This window comes from Pseudopodoces humilis, chromosome 14 (genome assembly GCF_049639895.1).
Source record: "Pseudopodoces humilis isolate 2021_Gansu_Grassland_sample_001 chromosome 14, ASM4963989v1, whole genome shotgun sequence".
NCBI classification, from domain to species: Eukaryota; Metazoa; Chordata; class Aves; order Passeriformes; family Paridae; genus Pseudopodoces; species Pseudopodoces humilis.
Window position 1 is genome coordinate 14,542,827 of NC_142213.1, and position 22,500 is coordinate 14,565,326.

A 22,500-nucleotide genomic window follows, 5' to 3' on the forward strand; every position below is an offset into this window, starting at 1 on the left:
AATGAGCTGCAAGTAAACACTAGAAAGGTATCTTTGAGATTTTAAGACATCAACAAGAGCAAAAATTCCAGACAAACAAGCTGTCACTGTTTTTAGATACTGTGCAACTGAAAATGTTGGATGGGACCTGTGTTTATCTGCAGCAGTCCAGGAATTTGCTGTTCCTATGTATTCAAATACAGCAACTGAAATTCACTTATTTAAGTTCCAAAATGGTATGGGCCTTCATAAATGGGATCTGAGTCCTGTCTAGATACAATTGTATGTTTAGGAAGACCAAATCTGATGACAGGGGTTTCCTTTGACCAGTTACAAAAGGTTTTTTATTCTCTACAGACAGCATTGTAGGTTCTTCTCTTGACTTTGGCAATGGTTTTCCTCTCGTGTAGCTGGGTTTACCCATTGATATGGGGTGCTTGGAGTAATGCCTTGTGCCTGCTCACCACCTGTTCAGCTCAATAGGAAAGTGTCTCATGAGAGGACAGGCTTTGCTGTTCAGGGCTTACAAATCAAATATAAACCCCGAGATAACTGGTGAGTGAAAGAAAACTGGGCATGAGGAGAGAGCAGGGAAGAATGTGTTCCTAGGTATGAGGAGCAACGGGGATGGAACACCAGGTGATCACTGCAGGATGGTTCTGGTTTGCTGTGGAAATGTGAGTTTTAAAGAAGGGGCTTGAAGCTTTAGTTGGAGTAATTCTCCTGTGTCAGAAAAGTTTTATGGCAGAATTATCACTTGGAAAAGGTTTTGAAAGACATGGCGAAGTCTGGTTCGGCCTGCAAGCGAGGAGGGAAGCAGTGGGATTTGGGAAGCCTTATGGTGAACCATCACAAGGGCAATGAGAGGCCTGTGGCTGGTGTGGTGGGGAACCAGAGGGGAAAGAGGAGGTGGTGTGGGCAGAGTGGGACACTGCAGGAGCACTTTTAACTGGATGTAATCCTGACAAGGTGGAGACTGCAGAGATCTTCCAGGAAACAAGAGAAGCGCAGTGTCAGTATTGTACTAAGGGAGGGCTGTGCTGCCTAGTTGTGAACTTCTGTTTTCAGAATTATTTCATAATGTTTCCATCATCAAAAGGAGCTCTCAAATTGTTGTTTACCCTTCAAGCCAACAAATAGCACTGAGCAGCAGTGTGGTCCTGTTGGTGCTGAGCGATTTAAACCAAATCCATGGCCAAGCTCCTGATTACTTCCCCCAGAAATGAGGGCTGCAGTTTCACCAGCCAGTGCTTCTCTGGGCAATCAGGGTTGGTAAGGTGAAACCCTGAGGCTCTGCTGCTTGAACTGGGCTTTCAGAGCCTGCTGTATGAAAGAGTTTGGTTTTTTTGGATGTACAAAGTATATTATTTGGAAGTGACCTTTAATTTTATTTGTTAGACGTTCATAGGAATAAACATAGTTAGAATTCTCAGTCATAAATTCTTCAGATTATAGCTTCAGTCGGGTGAACTTTATTTTGTTCTAAGAAAACCCTTTGCTTTTGTTTCTATTTTGCTTACTAATGTAATGGCCCTAAATTCACTACTGACAAATATCTTGGAAGTATTCTGCTTGGCTTTTACTGCTGGCTCTTATCTCTTTTAAGTAGGGTTTATTAGATGAGATCATCTACAAAGGATTATTTCTGTTATAAAATGGAATTAAAAAAAAGTAAAAATACAATTAGTAGCTGTTCTCTTTTTACTCAGTTTGAAAGATTAGAATATCAATGTCAAAGAGAATAACTGGGTTTCTGGAGTATGCTATGAAACTTTTGTTTTATCCTGTTTTGTCCTCTTTTGCTGTACTGTCTAGGGGAAAGGATCAGAAGAATTTCATTCTGTTCCTCATCATTATCTTGAGAGGAGGTTTTCCCTCTCAAAACAATCCAGAACTGAAAGAAGTTTTCAGTTCCAAATATGAAATGACCACCAAACACATACATTATGAAAGCTAAAAATAAAAGGTGTTAATCCCATTAATATTGTAATTCTTAAAGCTCTCTGCTGTCCTGTAGATTGTCTGCTTGAGGTGGAACTGTAATATTTTAATGTAAATGTCTGATTCAAACACTGAGTTTTGACATATTAAATTTCTCACAGGTTTTATTTTTCCAGTTGTGACCTTCAGTACCTATCCTGTGTCTTTTAAGAATTTCCTCATCCAGGGAACAGATTTGTTGGCTTAAGAATAACTGGTAAGAATACTTATATTCTCATAATGTTTTCTTCTGCTTATGGATCTGAGTCTAGCTTTGTTTTTCCACATTAAAAAAAAAAAGTAAAATGAGATACCTAAACTGGATTTTTAAATCTGTTCTCACATTTTTGATGTCTTCAAAAATATTATGTCTGTGTCTTGCAAAACTTTTTATTGTAGTTCTTTCAGGTTGTAGTGAGCTACAAATAGATTTTTTTTTTCAATAAAAAAATTCTGCTTGGTAAAATCATGAGCATTCATCTTTATGCAGTTGATATGTAATAATTGTGTTGGGGATGAATCATCATTTATTACTTTATCATCAGACTGGATTTAAAAAAATCCATGACACTCCTGATTAAATTAATTTTATCATTTTTGGTTGTTTTTTTTTTTATCCCGTAAGTTCAATAGAACATCTCATGCATATTATTAAGAACCATATTCTGTCGATATATTAGCATGAGAAGAACACCCATGAAAATCGGTGGGTGGAGGGGTGTACTACATTGTATATGTGATTTTCCTCTGAGCTATAACAGTGCAGGAGACTAAAAGCTCCTGTAAAGTCTGAGAAATCAGATTGGTGTGGAAATAGGTGTGAAATCAAAATTGGGTTATTTGGCCCTCAGTTTGAAATAAAAGTCTAGCTTCCTAGGAAATAACCAATAATTAATTCCACATTCCACATGCATTAATTGATCCTTAAATCAAAATTTCTGATAGCTTCTGGTCCCAAATCAAATTCTTATGTTATTTCTTTATTTTAATTGTTGTACTGGGTTGTCCATTCCTTTTTATATCTTGTGAATTAGTAGAAACTCTGTGAATCAGAGGAATTGTGCTGATTTATAGCTTATGTGAGAGGATATCCAGGCATATTAAAGCTTCAGTACTGCAAATGCATAAGCAGGCATTGAATTACTGATGCTAATGGAATTACTCACGTGAGTAAAGTTAAGTAGAGACGTAAGTGTTTTCAGGATTGATGTCTGTACTTACAAATTTATATCATTTAAGAGTATGGCTCACAATTTTTAAAACTTACTAATTGAATGTGAGCTACTGGATTTTATTCTAGACAATTGACTTGAAAAGAATTACGGTGACTTGATTCTAGACTAACTCCATCAGTTTCAGAGAAGATATGTGTGTTTTTTAATGCTGTAAATAAGGATGTAGTTTGACCAATTCACTCCACTGATCCCCACTAATATCAGGAAATACTTGCCAGAGTAGAGGAGGAGCACAGGACTGGACAATTAGTGATACAAATGGTTTCAATCAAATAGTTAAATAGCTCAGCAAAGACGTGGTTCGTTTTGTAATAGCATTTGAAATCCAAATAAAACCATCTGAGGGATGTGCTGTTTGTTGTGATGTTAATGCACAAAACAGAAAACTCTCAACATGTCTTGAATTTCAGGGGGCTGTTATGAAGCCATTATATGTTAAAAAAAAAAATAAAAAATTAAAAAAAATTCTAAGCCCAGAAACTTAAAATAAGCATGCAGAAGCTCATACTCAATTCTAATTAACAAAGCTTACCTTTCTCTTGACCATAGAGGTCATCATGTAAACTATTTAAATTGATAGTAATATTATGCAGCACGAAATTAATTTTACATTGTATACAGTTTTTATTGTGACTTTATCTTGTTTCAAAAGTGCTTACTTTCTGATTTTGTGGATATTACTGACTGGATTACTTTTATTTTGGTTTTTACACAACAGTTATATTAGAAATTTGCTGTTTTATTCTTACCTTCTTAGTAAAAATCCTTTTATCACACAATGGGTAATTTATATCCATTACCAGCCCTTTCAATCCTTTTCAGTGGTGCTGTCAGTGCCTTTGGCACAGTAATGATTAATGTGATCTAATAATAGTGTGCCATTATATTACCTTAGTAAAACATGTACCAACATCCTATTCAGATCTACCAAATTCATAGCTTCCTATAATATTTTTGTTGAAAGACAGGATTACTATTTTTCAAAGCAGAATTTTTTTTTTTTTTCCCCTTTAACATATTTAATGAAATTCACAATTCTTTGCCATGGTAATCTTTGTGCATGCATTTGGGCTTGATGGGTGAATTTTATATCATTCTGCATTATTATGGTTTGTTAGGCAAATTGTTTGACATGTAAAGAAAGATATGCATTACATTGTTTTGCTTTGTTAAGGGTGCATTTTAAGCATTTGGTACCTTCTGATTTTTATTTATCATAGAAGGTATAGTTAGACTGTAGTATGCAAGAATAAGTATTTGGGCTAAAATGTGTCTTTTTTTACATTCTAACCCAGATACTGCCACATTCTGCAGAAGGCAAGCTCTCAGCTCCTCTGCCCAGCAGAACCAGTTTTGGTTACAGTTGTTTCCTGTGGTGCTTGCTCTTTGGCACTTCCTTGCTTTTTTTTTGCCAGTAGAAATGTGCAGAATGATGCCCAACTGTGAGCTGGAAACTGGGATTGTGCCTGTAGTTTTCAACCCAAGGTAAATACACCCAACAGTCAAAGCCACACGTATCTGCCCCGTACCTGAGCTTCACCCAGTTACAGCATTGCTTGACCCCAAGCTCCAGCTGTCAGGTACTGCCACTTCACCCAAGAGGCAGAGAAATGGTCCACAGAACACATTTTTTGGTAATAGGAAACGTTGGTGCTTGTAGAAGTGTTGTAGGGGTGTGTGTGACTGCCTGCCCTCAGACATTGCAGTTAGGCTCTGATGGATGCAGGGAGGGGTTTGGTGCCGCTCTGGCATCGAGCACTGTTTCCCCCAGTCCTCTGCAACAGGACTTTCCAGTCTTGGGTTCATCTCTTTAATAATGCTCCTAATCAGCAGGGCTGAAGAGTTGGGATAACACTGCATCCTTGCAAAGCATCTTAAATCTTCATCACCCCAAGATGTCATTACTGCAGTCAGGGAGTCACATACTTAACACTGTCGCAGTAAAATCGAAATGAAACAGCATGTCCACATTTTAACTCTACTTTGTGATGTTTGTTAAATACATACTCTTACTGTTTCATCATATCACAATAAATAATGAATGAGAGAAATATTTTAATCTTGTCAATACTGGGGATGTCTAAAAACAAGCAAAGTGTGTGTATGCATTTATGTGGATTCCTTATTTGATTTAGGCTAAGCGATACAGCTGTAACATGATTTGAAATATGCAATCAATGTAAACGAAGAAAAATATTTTGAATGCAGTATATAAACTGTGTGGTTCTTTAGACATATTTTTAGGAAAAGAAAAAAAAAAAGATTATGACTGTCATACCGTGTAACAATAATACTGCCACTGGAAATATATGCAGCAGCTTTATTTTCTGCCACGGTAAAGACAATCTTAAGTCTTGGTCATTTAAATCAAAGACATTCTCATCTCTTCCACACAGCTGATTCTTCATGACATAACAAGAAATGAAGGGGAAAATAAAGCCTGAAATCTTGGTTTAGCATTGTAGTCAAAAGGATTAAAGAAAGTTCTGAAAGACGCTTCCCTTTTTTAAGTAATAAATAGTTATGTATGAAATAGAAAAGCCTTTTACCCTCCAAAATTAGTTTACTAATGGTGATATAATTATTTAAAGCTCTAACTGATCTGTACCAGTCTTGAGTTAGAGATGCCTTAGGTTGGGCTGTGTATTGTGCAGAATGCATTATACCTTACTGCTTTATTGCTCCTGCATCCTGCAGTTCTGCCAGTCAGGGCCAAGCTGAAATGAAAAATGGTGGCTTTCTTTTTTGGGCTAAGAATAGAACGGTCAGTGAAATGTTTCTCCCTCATTTCTCCACATGCAACTCGAAATAGATGTAGTAGACTGCAGAATAGACTTCTCTATGGTCTAAAGCATTTTCAGGGTCTGGTTGGCTGTTCTTTGATATTGTTCTGTTCAGTGAGAGATTCTTGCACAAAGTGCCTGGGGCACCAGGTTCCTCAGGGTACTTTTATGTCTCTTTCGTTGGTAAAGTAGGATTGGAAATCAGTGAATGGGCCCACCAAGGATTATTTCATCTGCCCACCTGCCCATCTTTATTCTGGTGGGACAGAGGCCCTGATGTGTCATCTGTGGGAGTAGGACTGGTTAGAGGAGGGAGAAGAGGAGCCTGATGCAGCTGCACAAGCTGTTAAAGAGCCCCATTACAGTTCACTGCCCTCGTTTGAGCTCCTGCCTGTGCTGCTGTGCTGTGATCCTTAACACACTTGGGTAGGTTAGGAAGTGGCTTCTTTTGTGTGACTCTGAAAGAGAGGCCGCCCAGTAAGCAGAGGAAGAAGAATAAAATAAAATTAAACAATCTTGGCCTGGTCTTGAAAGATAGAAACGCACAAGAGGAGAAGTATTTTTGGCTTTTAAGGCTTATTTTATCTCTTGTGAAGCCATCAAGTCAATGAGTAGAAGTGGCAACTGGCAGTTCTTGGGTTATATGACTAGCCACTGGATTGCTGTGTGACTTTAGTAAGGAAACATAAACCTTCTCTCTGTTCCCTAGTGGGCATAATACCATTTACCTGTCTCAAAAATGCTTTGTAATTTAATTAACACTTGGAGTGCTCTTTGAGATCCTTGGATAAAAGAAGGCAAAATGAGTCAATTGTTACAGAAATCCCAATTTATCGCCATTTAAAAAAAATTACACTTTGTCTTGACTTTTTCAAACCTCAACTAATGTTTGATAGGAGTTTTGGGCTTTGTTCTTACTGGTCCTTGGAGTCACTTATTCTAGTGATTTGCATAGGCACGGTGTAGGTATTACTTTTTTGTTCAACAGAGTATTTTGGTGGATCATAAATTACCAGTCCCTGTGCTGGGAATCTGCTTCTGAGAGAAGCATACATTTTCAGAGGAGAATTTGAGTTGTGCCAGACAAGTTCTGCATTATTCTTCAGTATATACCTTTTGTTGTTTTGGGGGGAAGATTTCTTAATTTTTGGTTGCACACTGGATGTAATAGCTTGGTTTATGTTTCAGCAAGTTACGCTATGTGTTACTGATAAATCACACGAGAGAAGCATTGTAACTATAGCTCTTCTACAACCATGTTTAATTACCATTTAATTAAAATCCTGTCCTGGCCAGATCACTGACCAGTGACCAAACCAATTCCTGTGTATAAAACAATTGCTGTCTAGAAGTCCACCCTGATCTGCCTTGGACTGAAATAGTTGTATATACATTTCTGCTTTGTAAGCCAGCAGAGATGCAGGTTTTGGCATCTGCTCTGACCGCCAGTAAAGAAGTTTAGTTTTCAGCAAGCAGAAACACTTGCAGCAGGTGAGCTGCATCTTCATCCATCCATGCTTTTCATCTTGTATTGGTATCAGCCAAATCCTTCTCTCAAATCCTAAAGCCCATCTCATTGCTCCTGGGTACCTAATTCATTCTCACACTTTTTCCTTCGCAGCTTCATGCATTCATGTGGGCTTTGCTGCCTACCCCTCACTTTTCAGAGACTGCAAACAGCACATACATACCTGGGTACAGCTGGGCTCAAAGTAAGGTTCTTGGCAAAAAGAATGTGCTCATACATTTTCTCCCTTTTAATCTACTTTCTTCCACTGTCTTATTTTAACAACTCAAAAGGAGTTAAAATGCATCCTAGAGAAGAAGATAATCTCAACAAGCATCTTACCACTAGCAAGAATGTGGCACACCTGTTTGCACACAGACTTGATGAAATATCTCAAAGTTATGCTAAGTAAATCTGCCATTCCCTTCTGGTATTAAAAGTATCATTATCTTGAAGTTCTGAGTTGCACTGTTTGTGTAACAGCACATAATAAAACCTAGAAGGGAGCTTATATCTTATTCTTTCCTTCATGTTCTCCAGCAGTTGTTTCAGCAGAACCCTTTTGCTTTTGCTTTGATAATTTAAATAGACAGTCTGATGCAGTTGTGACAAACTGAGGGCTGACTCCCAGCTCTTGTGGAAATCTGGCAAAGTCAGAATAGTTCAAGTGATCTGCCATTGCTTTTCAAGTATTTTAGAGTAATGCAAGCTCCATTTACCAGAAACTGTTAATCTTTTCTCTGACTCTACATCTGACTTTCCTTCTGTGTAAATTTTACTTTTATTTCACCTTTAAAAGCATATTCTACCACAAAAGAACCTGAGAAAAAGGTAAAGAGGGAGATGTTTGTGAAACCTCTGCCTAGCTGCAGTGCCAGGTGGCAGTGCTGGGAGGAGGTGCAAATGGGCAGGAGCAGTGTGCACACCTGTGCACATGTTCAGGACTTTCCAGGAGCAGCTTGCTTTAATAACAGGTGAAAGTGTGCAAACCTAACAGTCAGAAAGCAAAAGCTCCTCTCCCTTTCTCCCTCATGCCCTTTCCCTGGAGTATTACATTTTTACTGCAACTGTGGCTGGATAAAAATAGAGCACATCTTAACACTCTTAATAGAGATCCCAAGTGTTGCTTTGAATGGACATTGTCCTGTGAGCTCAGCATTAGAGGAAAATTCTTGTGTTCCTTTTCTTTCCTGTGGGTAACTGCACATTGCATAGCTGACCAAATATGCCAAGACTATGGAAAAAGAGAAAATGGCAAGATGACTATTTCCCCAAAACAGTAAACACACATTGCAGCCTGGCTTCTTATTTGAGAATGCAAGATTTTACTTTTTGAATAACTACTGTATTTTAACAATAGGCATCAAGTGGTTGCTATGTGATACACAACAGTGTTTTTCATGAACTTTTGGCTGCTGAATAAGCCCAGCAAATATGGGTTCTTACCCTTTTAGTTTTCTGGGTCAATTCATTTTGCACAAAGGAGAGAATGATAATTTGAGTTGTAGGCAGAGAATGTTTTCTTCACATGGTAGGGAAGATGAAAGCTGTTTTTATTTGATTTCTTTTTAAATTAAAAATTATAATTCTTTATAGAGTTACAAATAATTATCTTACTACTAAAGGCATCCCATAAACTTGTTAGAGTCTTTCTCTGTAAAATAATTGCTGAGTGTCACTGCAAACTAAAAGTGAGGGAGAATGAGGGGAAACATAAATATATATGTAACGTGTATGTGTGGAAGTAATTTTATTTTTTCAAAATGCTATTTGATTGTCTCAAAAGTAAAGACTTAGGCAAATGCTCTTTGTTAGGTGGTGCTGGCTGGTTATAGAACGTGTAGAGTTGTTTCCTGAACTGCTGTTGTTTAAATGCTCAGCCCTTTCCTGCTTATGGGTCAGAGAGGACAGTGTCTATCAGATTTAGTTGGCTTCCTGATGGGACACCACACTGAGGGTGCTTTTATGTTCTTATCTTCCATTCTTCTGTTGTTGGAATCCCATGGAGCAGGATTTCTGCAAAGTGTGGATCTAAAATCTGCGTGAGAGCAGGGGCTGGCACGCAGTAATGGGAGGGGAGGGGCAGGTGAGGTGGCAGAGGAGCAGGAGGGTGTCAAAGCTACTGGGGACACACAGAGAAACAGCATTAATGGAAACTTATGTGGAGGGATGAGGAAGACTCCAGAGACAGGGATAAAGGAGTGTGTTTGGGATAGGGGGAGAAGGGCATTCAAGTTATGCAAGGGTAGGGAGAGAAGTGATTTCTAGCTCTGTAAAGGTACATGAGAACATGTACCTGTCTCTAGTTTCCCAGTGCTAAAAGTCATTTAATTGTAATTAGCTCTGAAATAAGTAGACTCACAGAAGCCTACACAGGAAGGCTTTTTCAGAGACAGAAGGGCTTGGTTTGGAGAGGAGTGAAAGTTGGAAGAGTGTTGCTGAGGACAGCTCCACTGGGTTGAAAGACCAAGAGGATGGGTGGAAGGTTTATCATGCTCTTCTGTGAGGAGTTTCTAGGCTACGAGCTATTCTGTCCTGCAGCAGATGTGGACAGACCTTTGTTTAGTCTTGTCCAAATTAATGGAGCACAGAGTCCATGTGGCAGATTCATCAAGGCTCTGGAGGACAGCTGGCTGAACCATGGGTGTACTGCTGGCCATGGCTGGCGCTATACTGGATTTGGTTTTCAAGCAAAATGCAGTTGTGATTACTCTTCCTTTTGCTGTCTTAATATGAGAGCATCCATCAGTGCTCATCCATTCACTGAAGTGTCACAATGAGACATGTTTGAAAATGAAAATGATGTACAAATTTCACCTGAGCATTGTGGCTGTTCGTTCTCTAAGGATCTTTTCTTAGCCCCTCACCATGCTGCCAAAACACAGCTCTAGAGCAAGCTCCAGAAAGGCTTCATCAAAGCCATCTCTCTTCTAATCTGGACATAACTTCAATCAATTCTCACAGTGGCTGTAGTTCTCCATTTGTGTAATTTACATAATTCCATTAGGTTGAATAAATTTACACAAATTTGTACCTTCTTCTGCTGAGGAGGTTTATGTTGGTTGTTATTGCTTTGGGATTTTTTGAGCACAGTCAAGCTCTTTCTGCATACAGTCACTGTGGCAGATATCAGCCAGCGAAGCACCCACGTTTCACCTTAAAGATTTCCCTACCGAGAAGAATGAAGGAAGTTAAAGTACATCCCAGGTCACTGCATCCTGACAATGTTCAGAAACTTCTCATCTTCCCTCTGCATTTTCCCAGTTGCCCTTCTCTTAAAAGTGCCTAATGCCTCTTTTTGGTTAAGTTCATTTCAAATCCAATTTTGAGGGAAATACCTTTTCTCTTTGGTCTCAGACACAGCACCACCCCTGCCCCACAGATGATGGGGATTGCTTACTCAAATAGAAAGAAAAGTTCTTTTATGGATGACATTTTTATTTTATTTTATTAGATGTTCCATGTAAAGCATTTATCACTGGAATAATTTTCCCTCTCAAAGTCATATCAGACACAAAGCTGTCTTCGGGGCTATTTCTTCTAGTTCACTGGACAGCTGTTCTGCCTGAAAAGAAAGAAAAGATCATATATCAATCAAAGACTTCAGGAGAATCCTTATGTTCTTTATCTAATAGGAAAATCCTAACTGTGAGTTCTTGATCTTCTGACTTCTGCTTTTTCAGTCTGAAGAACAGCATCAATATATTTTGCAAGACTATCTGTTGGGTTTATTTTTTTTTAATGTATCTTTCGTGTGTCGTTTTGATGCTTGGAGGGTGTTACAAACTCATCTTCACTAGTGACAGCCACATCATAAGCAAACAGTTTTCTTACCCCTGTGACTCGATTCATCCTCTTCTGAATGTCACTACGGGCAGAAATTAGTGCTACTTAGCAGAAACAAGATTCTCATCTCTGCTCTGCTGGTGCTGAACTACTGATTTCCAGTGGAAAAAGACTAAAGGGCCAAAAGATGTGCCCAACATGCAGCCTTCTAAACTGGTACTGATACAGTAGCCTGTATTTACTCATCATGCTGCAGTTTTGTAACTTCATTGCAGTGAAATAAGGTAACAGGGAATCGTTTATTTAATTTTTTAAAAAACATTTTATTGCAAGTTATACATGTACCCTAGTCTGCCATACTAATTTAATGAAGATTCAAAGTACATTAGAGTTCCTGGTCTTTAGAACAATGTTCAGAATACTTTGTACAATTTGCTAAACAATGTGCATATAAATAGCAGAATTGAGATTACTGTGTGTCCTTGCATCTGTAAGTGTTGGGTGAGACACAGAAGTGAACTTGGATGCTCCCCTTCAGCCTAGCAGTGATTACCTTCCAGAATGGAAACCACATCCTCTAGGCAGGGATAATGTTGTGAGCTGAGTGTCAGAGCATGTTTGCCCTGCACAGGTACACTGGAACCAGGCTGGAGGCTGACTCGGAGACACAGGAGCCCAAGGGAACTATTAACCAAACTTAACCAAACTTGGATATTTTTGCACAAGGGATAAAGAAAGGCAGCTCCAAGAAGATTTTTGTATGCACCTGTTGGTGCCCTCTAAAGCAGTCTGTAACACGTTCATGTGATTGTTGGCATTTGATGGTATCTTCAGAGCCCAGGCAATGCCATGTGGGGCTCAGCAATATAAAGATTTGCAGTGTTTTGATGTGTTTTGCTGAAGGAGACCCTCTGTTCTCTCAGCCAGCAGACCTTGACTTTGGTAAGGCTTTGCAAGGGCTGTCTGGCCTGGATTCCTTTATGTAGGATTGCAAGCAAAATTAAGGCATGATGCAGCTAATTATACAGTGGAAAAGAGGTATGAGAAAGGAAAGATGTGCCAGCATAATTGCTGTAAATTCTTGTATTTACATATACTTAAAGTCGTCCTGATCCAAAATTTCCCGAAGCAAATGAATTTATTGATTCTAAGCAGATCTTGGATCATATGGCTTGCCACATTGGATCAGAGTATTGGGCCATCAAGTGCCATTGATTATGACCAGGAGCAGAAGATTTAGAGGAAGAGGCAAGAAACCTGTGATCAGTCATTGTAGAATAAGCTCTCCTAAAGGATGTTGTAATTATAAGCAGGATGCATGGCCAGTGTGCAAACTGTGATAGCTCCAAACAAAGGGAAAACAATAGGGATGATTTAATTCTCTTTTGCTTTGAAATAAAAAAAAAAGATCAGTTTTATTTAATCAATAGACTCCAGGGTTTGATGTATGGATGAAAACTTACAATCAGTGGAATAATACTTCTGGTTAAGCACTTCTCATCAGGAACTTGTTTGACCTGTGAGCCGCTTCATTTTTTAAACTTAGATGTCTCTATAATAGAACTTCTAAAGATTGTTGCAGTGCCAGCATGGGGAGTATGTGTGTGTGCTTTAATACGGATGCATCTTGTAGGAGAGGAGATAAACCTTTTTCTTTGTACACAGACACATACATGATTTATCAAACATATTGCATTACTCTGTCTTTACAGTAAAACGTACAGTGGATGTGAATTACTCTATCTGTGAAGGATTAGAAACTCTGATGTTCTGTCTTGTATTCAAGAAGAGGATTACTCTGCAGATAACGTGCAGATAATTTAGTGAGGCACTGCAGTTTAAGGACCAAAAAATCAACTTCCTTGAGGCAAAAAGAAATAGGAATTGGTATGGAAAAATATAGGGCAGTTGACCACTTGTGGAAATTTCAAGAGAACATCAAAAATGTCATTGAATGTTTATTGAACAGTTGTCATTTCCATCTTTCTGGAATGGTCTTTTGATTAAAAAAAAAATTAAAAATATGTTGTAAATGCCGAGTACCTTGAAATTCACCAATTTTATTGCATGCATTGGCATGATTGGCAGCATTACATGCCAACAGCTCATTTGAATATGAAACATCTGTACATTATTATTTAGGGATTTTTCATCTGTTGATTTTAGAAATGAGGATTTTATGAGTCCTTGCATGCATAATTGTGTGTTACTTATATACAGAAGCAGTCAGTAATGAAAGAATTGGCCAAAAACATACTGTATATGGTTTTGTGATCAAGATTGGAAATGCAGTGTATGGAGAAATACAATATGCACTGCATTTGATTTTAGGTGTGGCAGCAGCAATTATGATTTTGTAACAGTGGAAGTAACATGACAGTTCAAAAGCACAGTGAGAAGATTATGCTTTCTTATACACAGCAATGTAAATTCTTAAAATAACAATGTAATTTTTACATTTTTCACTGGATATCAAGATAATCCAATTTAGAACAATTTATTCTCAGCAGGTATGGTAAAATAGATATATCATTCTGGAGCGTGGTATAATACATTAATTTTTATGAGTGAGTTATGAAGATGTACAACTCAGGACCTAGGATAAACATCATATTCCTTAATTAATCCATTACATTATGGCACATATGTATCACTTTTATTACCCTAAAATGAAAAATGTTGGGGAAAGAAAAAAAGCCTGGGTTTTTTTTTTTTCTGTATTAGAAAACCTTTCTTCTAAAATCATAAAAACATAAAATCTAATGCAGGAAACACTATTAATGAGTTAAACATCTAAATTCCTTGAAGACTTGTAAGATAAAGAGCCATCATCTTCTGGTAATCATTCAAATGTATTCTTAGCTCAAACATATGAAAGCTTCTGCATGCAGTTTCTATATGTTTAAATGAATCCAGACAGCTTAAATTCCAGCTAGAGAATGCTGGTGAAGCTGTGATTGAGCAACAGCATAGGAACATAGTGGGAAATGGAGAAGAAGAAAAAAATCATCTATCCCTTTAATATCCCAAAATGAAGTGATGTAAATTATTATAGATTCAGAAGCCACCCGTAGAGATCTACAATGAAGCTCTCTGTCATATGGGTCTTATCCTAGCCAAGATTCTGCCTTCTGCCCCAGCACAGATCTCCAGTAATCTGGTGAATTTTTTTAATGGATAGGAAACTCATAATTTCTAGAGGAAGTGTGACAAAATGTCCCCTTTGCCTGAGAGCTCTGGCCTCAGCTTAGGAAGTTATTCCCTTTGAGTGTGGGTGGGTATCACATTTTAACCACAGAGTTTTATTTACAGATTGAAATGAATGTTAGGTTTGTAATTATGAATATTTTGTATTTGCAGCAAAGGGTCTACAAGAGTGTTGGTCACCTGTTGATTAAAGAATTAAATCTCAGCAAACTCCAGCCTGGTAAGTTCAATCAGCCCTGCAGCTCCGAGTACCTGTGCTTTGGGAAGGTGGGTGATGGTCTTGGAACAGAGTCCAGATCTCCCTCAGTTCCTGGTCAGAGACTTCTCAATGCAATTTATCTCCTCAGTTATCTAATATGGGAGCTGTTTTCCCAAAATGTGGTATTTCAGTTGTATTTAGGTGCTAGTGCTGGGTGCTGAAACAATCACCTGCATCTTGTCTACTGCACTGTATTGCAATTTCCTAATTTCAAACCCATAAGATTGAATGTGTGCTTTGTGAGCCCGAGAGCAAATGATCTTTTACATATCTATGTTAATACATTTTCATGTGATTTTACAATGCTAGGTTATCTGTCACTATTTGTCATTTCTAAAATCTGATACTAATAGAATATAGTATTTGTCATTCTACATTAAAATAAGAAAAGACATAAGACAACACAAACCAAAACACTATTAACGAAAAAACCAAATTAGAGATTATTGTGTATTGAAGACACGAAATTTAATACAAATTAGCACAATACAAAGAAATATGTTTTCCTGCTATCTCAGTATTAGAAGAATAGCTCTGTTTTTCTCCATATGTCTGTGTCACCAGGTTGTTATTTCTTTTGTTTAGTCATATAATAGAATGTGTTGAGACATATTATACTCAACTTGTGTAGCAGCCTACAAATACTGATTGCAGTTTGAGCTTGTTATGGAAAAGTATTGCCCTGTGGATTGAGAAAATGACCAACAGCGGACTATAATCTATGAAGCTGAGAGTAAAATTGCCAACTAGAGGTCATTTTTCAAACCAAGGGGCAATAGTTTTCTACTATAAACTGAATATTACAGTCAGTATATGTTTTATTAAACCATTTCAGAAACTTGGGAGCAGTTTCATTTAAACTTCTTGCTTGATGTGGCTCAGAGAACAGGCCCAGGGCAGCCCACAAAAGAGGCCTAGTGCAGTCTCTATAATAAATATTCTGTATACTCAGTAATTATGAAGGCTTTAGGGCCTTTATGCTGAATGGCCATATCCTGCCACCATTCTGAATCCTTAGCAGCAATTGAAGTCATTAAGATTTGTGTATAAAAATGAGTGCAGGCTGCTGTTTCTCACTGTAATACTGTGACAAACTACAGCCAAACTGTATAGAAAAGCCAATTATGGCTATTGCAGTCTAAAAGATTAAAAGGAAAATGCTTTTTCCTCCTCCATATCCTCTTACTGGTTTTCTTCCCTACTGAAGTACAGAGATGATGGCACTCATAGAGGGGTGATTGCCTGGTGCCCTAGCCAGTAAGAGGATTTCCCCTCTGGAGTAACAGAATTGACAATAAACACGCACGGGCAAAGTGAAGCCTTTAATCTCTCCTGTAACACACCTTACTCATCCACAGAGGGTTCTGCCACCCTGTGCCTGAGAACTGAGGTGCTTTCTGCAGCCATTGCTTGGAGTCACTCTTAAATGTTAATATTTTTTCAGTACAAAACCCTCAGAGGCCTTCAGATTTTTAAGAAGAGTGGTGGGGAGTTCTAGCTTCTCTGCAAAACTGGGGTGCAGAGAAATATCAGAAGGACCACAGTGTCTTGGACAGAAGGAAGCCAAACAAAATATTTCACTTTTTCCCTGAGAATCCTTGATTAAAATAATCTTGTTTAGAGCTCCTTGTGGGACTTCTCCTTGGTTTCTTTTGTAAGCTTCAGCTTCATTTGGTCTACCTGGCAGGATTTCTTATTTTCTATTTTGGGGCAAAGCTCAGAGTGTGATCCTGGTTATGTGGCCTATTAACAGACCAATACTATTATCTTGTTCACAGCATACATATTTAAATCCCTTCATGCCTAAGCTGGAAATTCACATATCACAATCATGCCCATAAATTGTGTGTTCCCAGAACCATAACTGGAGATTTCTATCTGTATTTGCCAGATTATTGCATAGTTACAGCTATAGCACGGGCAAATTAGTGCCAAATATGTTATTCTACTTGGAGTTTTTAAAAGCCAGACCTTACATCCATATGTGTGTATATATTATACAGACACAGACATATTTTTCAAATGGTCATAATTTTAAAGGTCTACATAAAGTTTCACCTCAGCAAGGGTGATGGATTAGAGTAATAAAAAGTGGAGCAGCAAAAGTCCTGTTGTACATCTAGTCCATCTTCCTGACATTACAGGATTGTTCCCTACAGGGTACTTGCTGATACTTTGTCCAGAGCAGGTTTAAATGTCCCAAGCAGTGAAGTTCCCACTAAAGTTTGACAGACATAATTCAAAGGATGTTTTTCTGACCCTCTATCTTAAATTCAACAGTTTACCATGATATGTTGGTCATAACTTCAGAGGCCTGTCCTGTGTGTATCTCCTTGGTGCTTCTGGGCTTCTAAATATTTGCAGAAAATCTCCATAAATTACTTTGGTATTGACCATGCCATTTTCTCTCATCCTCCATGTAACACTGTCACTGGGCAGATTGTGAGGGTTTTTAAGACTGGACCAAATGAAGATAATGCTATTAATTTAGTGCTGCATGTATTGCCTAATATATACACACTATATATATGATTATGTATCTAGTCTGTGTTCATTTCTAGGAGGATGTTGTTTAGAGGACTGTCTGATTGTATTGGGCCTCTGCAAACATATAATTAATCTCATTTTTAGCAATGCTTAGCTCCAAGCTGATGGTGTAGAAATATAGGGTTATTAGTTTCTAGAACATTTTTATTATAAACTTTCTATTTTGATTGACAACTATTAATATTTTAAAATGACAGAACTAAAACTTATGCTGCCAGATAGCATCAAATGTAATGTATACTAAGTAAACAGAAGCATGTGAGCAGGATAATATTTATTGTATAATTACACAGCAATGTGTAAGAGACTAGGGAGAGAGTTATTCTTCAAGAGAGATATTTGATATTTTGCACTCTTTAGAAATACAAACACAGGACTGAACTTTGTACCCCATTTCCTCAGGGTAGCATGCAGATTTTATCATCTATCCAGGATGGGTTGTTCTTGAAAGCTTCCATTCTTCACCTTCCTTTCTCTCAAATTGTCTGTATAGGAGATGAGGGGGAGAAGATCCTTCCAAGATGAATTTTATTCTGCTTTATCATTCGATGGTTTGTCTTGTAGCTCCAGCCGAAATTTCTCTTGAACCCTCCATATCCAGCCCTTTTCCTGAAGAGCTTTAGTGTCCAAGTCAGATCCTGCTGGGGGAGAGGCACAGTCAGAAGTGTTGTGTTAGGAGATTCATGAGGAGATGGATTGTAGCCACTGTGTCCAAGCCAGGTTGCAATTTCTCATTTGGAAAAAAAAATAAATAGCTATGCAAGTAGTCATTTTGTCTTTAGAACAAAAATAATAGTTACTATGAAGTATATGCAAATGCCCTATGTATTTCTAGTGAATATTTAATATTCACTCTAAAGCAATTAGAGTCAGGGCAAATATTACATAACTTTTAAAAAACAATGAATGAAGAGGCTCCCATTTTCATGAGATGATTCACCTATCTAAGATTATGTATGGAATTCAAGTTAACAGGAGGAAGCTGGAATGTTCAGAACCTTGTTCAGAAGGTTGTTCTTACGTCTATGTGCCTCAATTGCTGTGCTGAAGCCAGGCCTGGCTTTAGAATGGGATGGCAGAGATGTGCATCTCCTGAAAACACACATAAACAATTCAGACAAAGTGAATGAAGATGTAAATTCTTCTGCTTTGTTAACAAGTAAATTGATAAAACCAGCAGTAATCAATAAGGAGGAAGACTTTGGGCTTTTTGTTTTGGTTTTTTTTGTAAAATTTCAGTTTGCATCCTTCAGAGCAAAAATTACTCATCTCAGTTTTACTGAAGTCTGTCAGGCACAGAATATATTGGGCAGAAGTACCTGGTATATCTTGTGTAGTGAAGGGAATAAAGCTGTGTTTACCTTGTGTTCTACCTCTACTGATTTTTCCTAATTTAGGTCTAGCTTGACTGTTGCAGTGTAGTACCACGTGTACCTATCTTCAGCAGAGGAAACTCTAAGAGGCAACTTTTAAATTATTCTCAATTCAATTTTTTTTATGAATGATGAAGAATAGCCACTTGTGCTCTTTGCCCACCACCAAAACAAATAGCTGTAAAATCACAAAATATCATTAGGCAGATGGTTTTGACAAAAAAGGATTAACAGGAGAAGAGAAGGAAAGTCAGTGGGGTTGATATATTTCACCTTTATTTACTGTCTTAGGTAAATGACTTTTTCCAATCATTGAGACAAAAAGTGTCCATGTTAATTTTTCCCTGAATGTGCCTTTACATACAGTGCCTGACTCCTCCTGGGGCTGATGGGCAGCACTTTTAAACACTTGCACTTCCTAGCTGCAATTAAAATGTTAAACACGAGATTTTATATATATAAAATCCCTGATCCCACTGATCAATAAGCATGTATTATGAACTGTTGGGTGAAGTTCTGCATTCATTCCTTAAATAGAGCACATCATGTTTTATTGTTGTAAAATTCTCTTCTGGATTGCAACCCCCTCTTTCCTCTTAAGCTTATGTGGTTGACTGCTGCAGCATTCATCCACTGTGCCTTCTGCATTTACTTCAGCTTTTCCATTCCTTGAAAGTGGTTTTCCTATTGACTTGTGCTTGGCATCAGGTTCATGCCATTAGCAAAAATACCAGTCTTAAAATGTTTATTATGAATCTGGATTGGTGAGGGAATTGCAGGTGCTTGTGGAAGCATAATTTGGGAACAGTAGTTCTTGTCGATCAAGGCAATGTGTCATTGTGCCTGACATCCCTGTGAATTGTTATCAATCCTGTTACCAATTTATGTCTAATCCCTTCCTGTCCATCTGTGATGCTTACGGTTCATCTCTTCTGGGCATTAATATTCACGTTTCAGAATGATACGTCTAATGACCGACCTCACTTGGAGGGAACAGTGCCATGTTGTGATGGAATAAAGTGTCAGCATGTCTTAGGTAAATAAGACAATTGGTCTGGGAAGAGGGAAAAAAAAAAACTTCATCCAGCAGAAAAAAAAATAAGAGAAGCTGTTGGTATATGACTCCTATTGAAATCAGGGTTCTAAGCAGCAGAATATAAATGAGGAAATGTGCCATCACATGTGTAATTAAAGTAAGGATGGTTATATGGAGGTTGGGATCATGTAAAGTGCCTTTCAGGTAACATTCTTGTGTTTTGCAGTCATGGTTCCCATAAACTTCTCTACTACAGTCCAGCCCAGAGCAAATTGTAATGCTTTGTTCTGAGATTTGGGAAGAATTGCGTCAGAGATGTTACTCATAAGGACCTTAACTGCAGCCTTAGATCACCAGGGTCAGGATTTCAATGCCAGTACTGTTCCCATTTGAGCATCTCCTTTGTCTCCTGTAATGTAAATCCTATCCTCAAATGCTTGTGTAGGGTTGGTACTGAAATTCAATGGGAGCCAAGGCATCAGAGATCAGATGGAAAATATGTATATACTGCATCTGTGTATTGTATGTGGCAGCCAGACAAAGTGATGGAGCAACACTTTAAAATAAACAGGATCTTTATTATACAGTCAAGTGGGGAAAAAGTAGATGTTTCTATTTATCAGTTGGGTTTTTTTGTCTTGGGTGTTTCTATCTTTGACTGATACAAATATTTTGGAATCTAAACATATCTCTGTAATACTGTTGTGTCTTTGTTCTGGATTTCTTTCATCTTAACTTATCAACACAGTATATGAGCCATTTTATCCTACAGTGTGATCATCATCCTAGTGTGTATTTGCTCATTAATGTCAGGTTAAGATCTAAAGAAATACGAAAGTAGGAGTGAAATTTCTTTCTTTCTTTTCTTTTTTTTTGTTTTGTTTGTACTAATCTTTTTATACTAATAATGATGGAAAAAGGAAAACTGTGCTGTGGCTTCAGGTAAAGAAAATGTATACACATTTTCCACAAGTACTCTATTGCTTCCAGACTTGGGTTGGCTTAAATATTAGAACTCAAACATGATCTTAAAACAGAAACTGTGATCAAGTCTCTCTTTGGAGTAGGGGCTAATTGGTTTGGTATTTAGAAAGAATTGAAATATCCTAATAAAATATGCCTTAGAAACAAATGTATATGAAATGCACATTCTAATATTTGTATTTTTTCACTGAATAGATTTTTTTTTCACCCATGTCCTTTGCATAACTTCATGAACAGCTGGCAAGGTCTGTTCTTTATATATCTGATGTACATAGCAAAGAAATTTTGAAGAGAGAAAGTACCAGTGAAAAAATGTAAGAGCTAATGATTTTTTTAAACTGCTATTGGTTGCTAATGGGACACACATTTGTTATACAAGCTTTCTTCTCTCTTTGCCTTTATTTTTCCCGCCACAAATTTACCCTAGAAGTATTTTTAGACAGCTTTTGCATTTCTAAAAAATATAGACACAAAACTAAAACAGCTTTTTCAACTAAAAACTGAATTTTTTTTTGAAGGGTACAGAGAGAAGAAGGCCAGAGGGATGCAGGAGTGGGCCAGGGAGACCACAATTTACACATGGGGGTGTATAATCCAAGGTGTTGAAAATTGTCACAGTTGGAGCTGAGCTAAGCAGGAGAAGAATTGCTCTAATCTTGGTCGCCTGTGGCAGAAAATGTCCCGGTGGCAGCAGTGGGTGAGTGGTTTGCAGAGCACGAGGTTGGTGGTGAGGGGAGCCCACAGCACAGTCCCAGGGGAGGGATGGGGCACTGATCCTCGTGCTGACAGCCAGGGTTGGAGGAGGTTTCCCAGCTGAGCAAAGCCCTGAAGCACAAGAACTCGAAGTGAGCGAGTCCTTTTGGGGAGCTCAGCTGCAGGCTGAGGGTATCAGATGGACCAGGTTCCTTCAGAGCTCCTCCTCATGCCCCACCCTTCACCTGAACCTTCCAGCCCCTGCTTTTGGTTTTATTCCTCAAAATGATTTTCTTTTTGTGGGGAACACATCACCACCCACAGCCTCATAAAAACGAGCACTTAAGAATATGTTTTTCTTGAAAACTTTTTAATTTGATTGACATGATTTCCAACATAAAATATATTTTCTGAAGTTTGTAGGGGGAAGCATGCAAATGTTGTGATGGAGTTGAAATGTTTACATCTGATGATTTCAGATAGTTAGGCTATATTGTAATAGAGCATACTGAAGCACAAATGACAGAATTTAAGGACAGTGTTTTGACTTTCCTAAGGTAAACGTTTTCACATTGCAATGTCAGTTTTGGCCTGTTTTGGGCTGAAACCAAATTGTCTGCTGAAATTTTCATTTTTAACAGATTTACCTATGCTAATGAGTTTAGCAGCTCTGGCTCTTTCATATCAGTCCTTCCTGGGAATCACCATGTCTGCCTCTGCTTGTTGCTTTATTATTTTTCAGAGCTGTCAGTTTTCAGTCCTCTTCAGACTCCCTCCCCTGTAGCAGGAGGCACAGAGGTCTTTTTACTGCATTCAGAGCATGAGACACAAAGAAGCCCACAGTCTAGTTACTGAGCTAGGTTTATTGCAGTAAGTTGGCATTGTAGGGCACATTCTTCCCAACATCTTGAAGCTTTTAGCAAGTCTTTTCTCTTATTTGAAAACTGACACAGTTTGGCTTCTGTTTATGAAGGAGTCACAGCCCTGCAACACTGATTTGTGCTTTCCTAACTCTGTTCTAGTGTGCTTTCAATAACGTGGCAATCCTGTGTGAAACCTTGCAGCTTTATTTACTACATCAAGTTCAGCAGTAGGCAGAGCTTGAATTTGAGTAAAACTTGTCAGAAAAGC

The 22,500-nt window shown here is 38.1% G+C and overlaps 1 protein-coding gene across 14 annotated transcripts in view; it reads left to right on the top strand.

The window, feature by feature from the left end:
• ZNF536 (zinc finger protein 536) overlaps positions 1–22,500 on the top strand; it is a 340,118-nt gene that overhangs the window by 52,367 nt on the left and 265,251 nt on the right. For 4 of the 14 annotated variants that reach the window (XM_088062366.1, XM_088062365.1, XM_088062359.1 and 1 more), the window contains exons 2-3: positions 2,082–2,176; positions 14,631–14,697. The exons of 1 other annotated variant lie outside the window; for it this stretch is intronic. The gene's annotated coding sequence lies outside the window, so the exon portion shown is untranslated. Of the gene's footprint in view, positions 1–2,081; positions 2,177–14,630; positions 14,698–20,871; positions 20,991–21,194; positions 21,374–22,391 lie in introns of all 14 variants that reach the window. 9 more of the 14 variants (XM_088062361.1, XM_088062363.1, XM_088062360.1 and 6 more) reach the window with 9 other exon arrangements.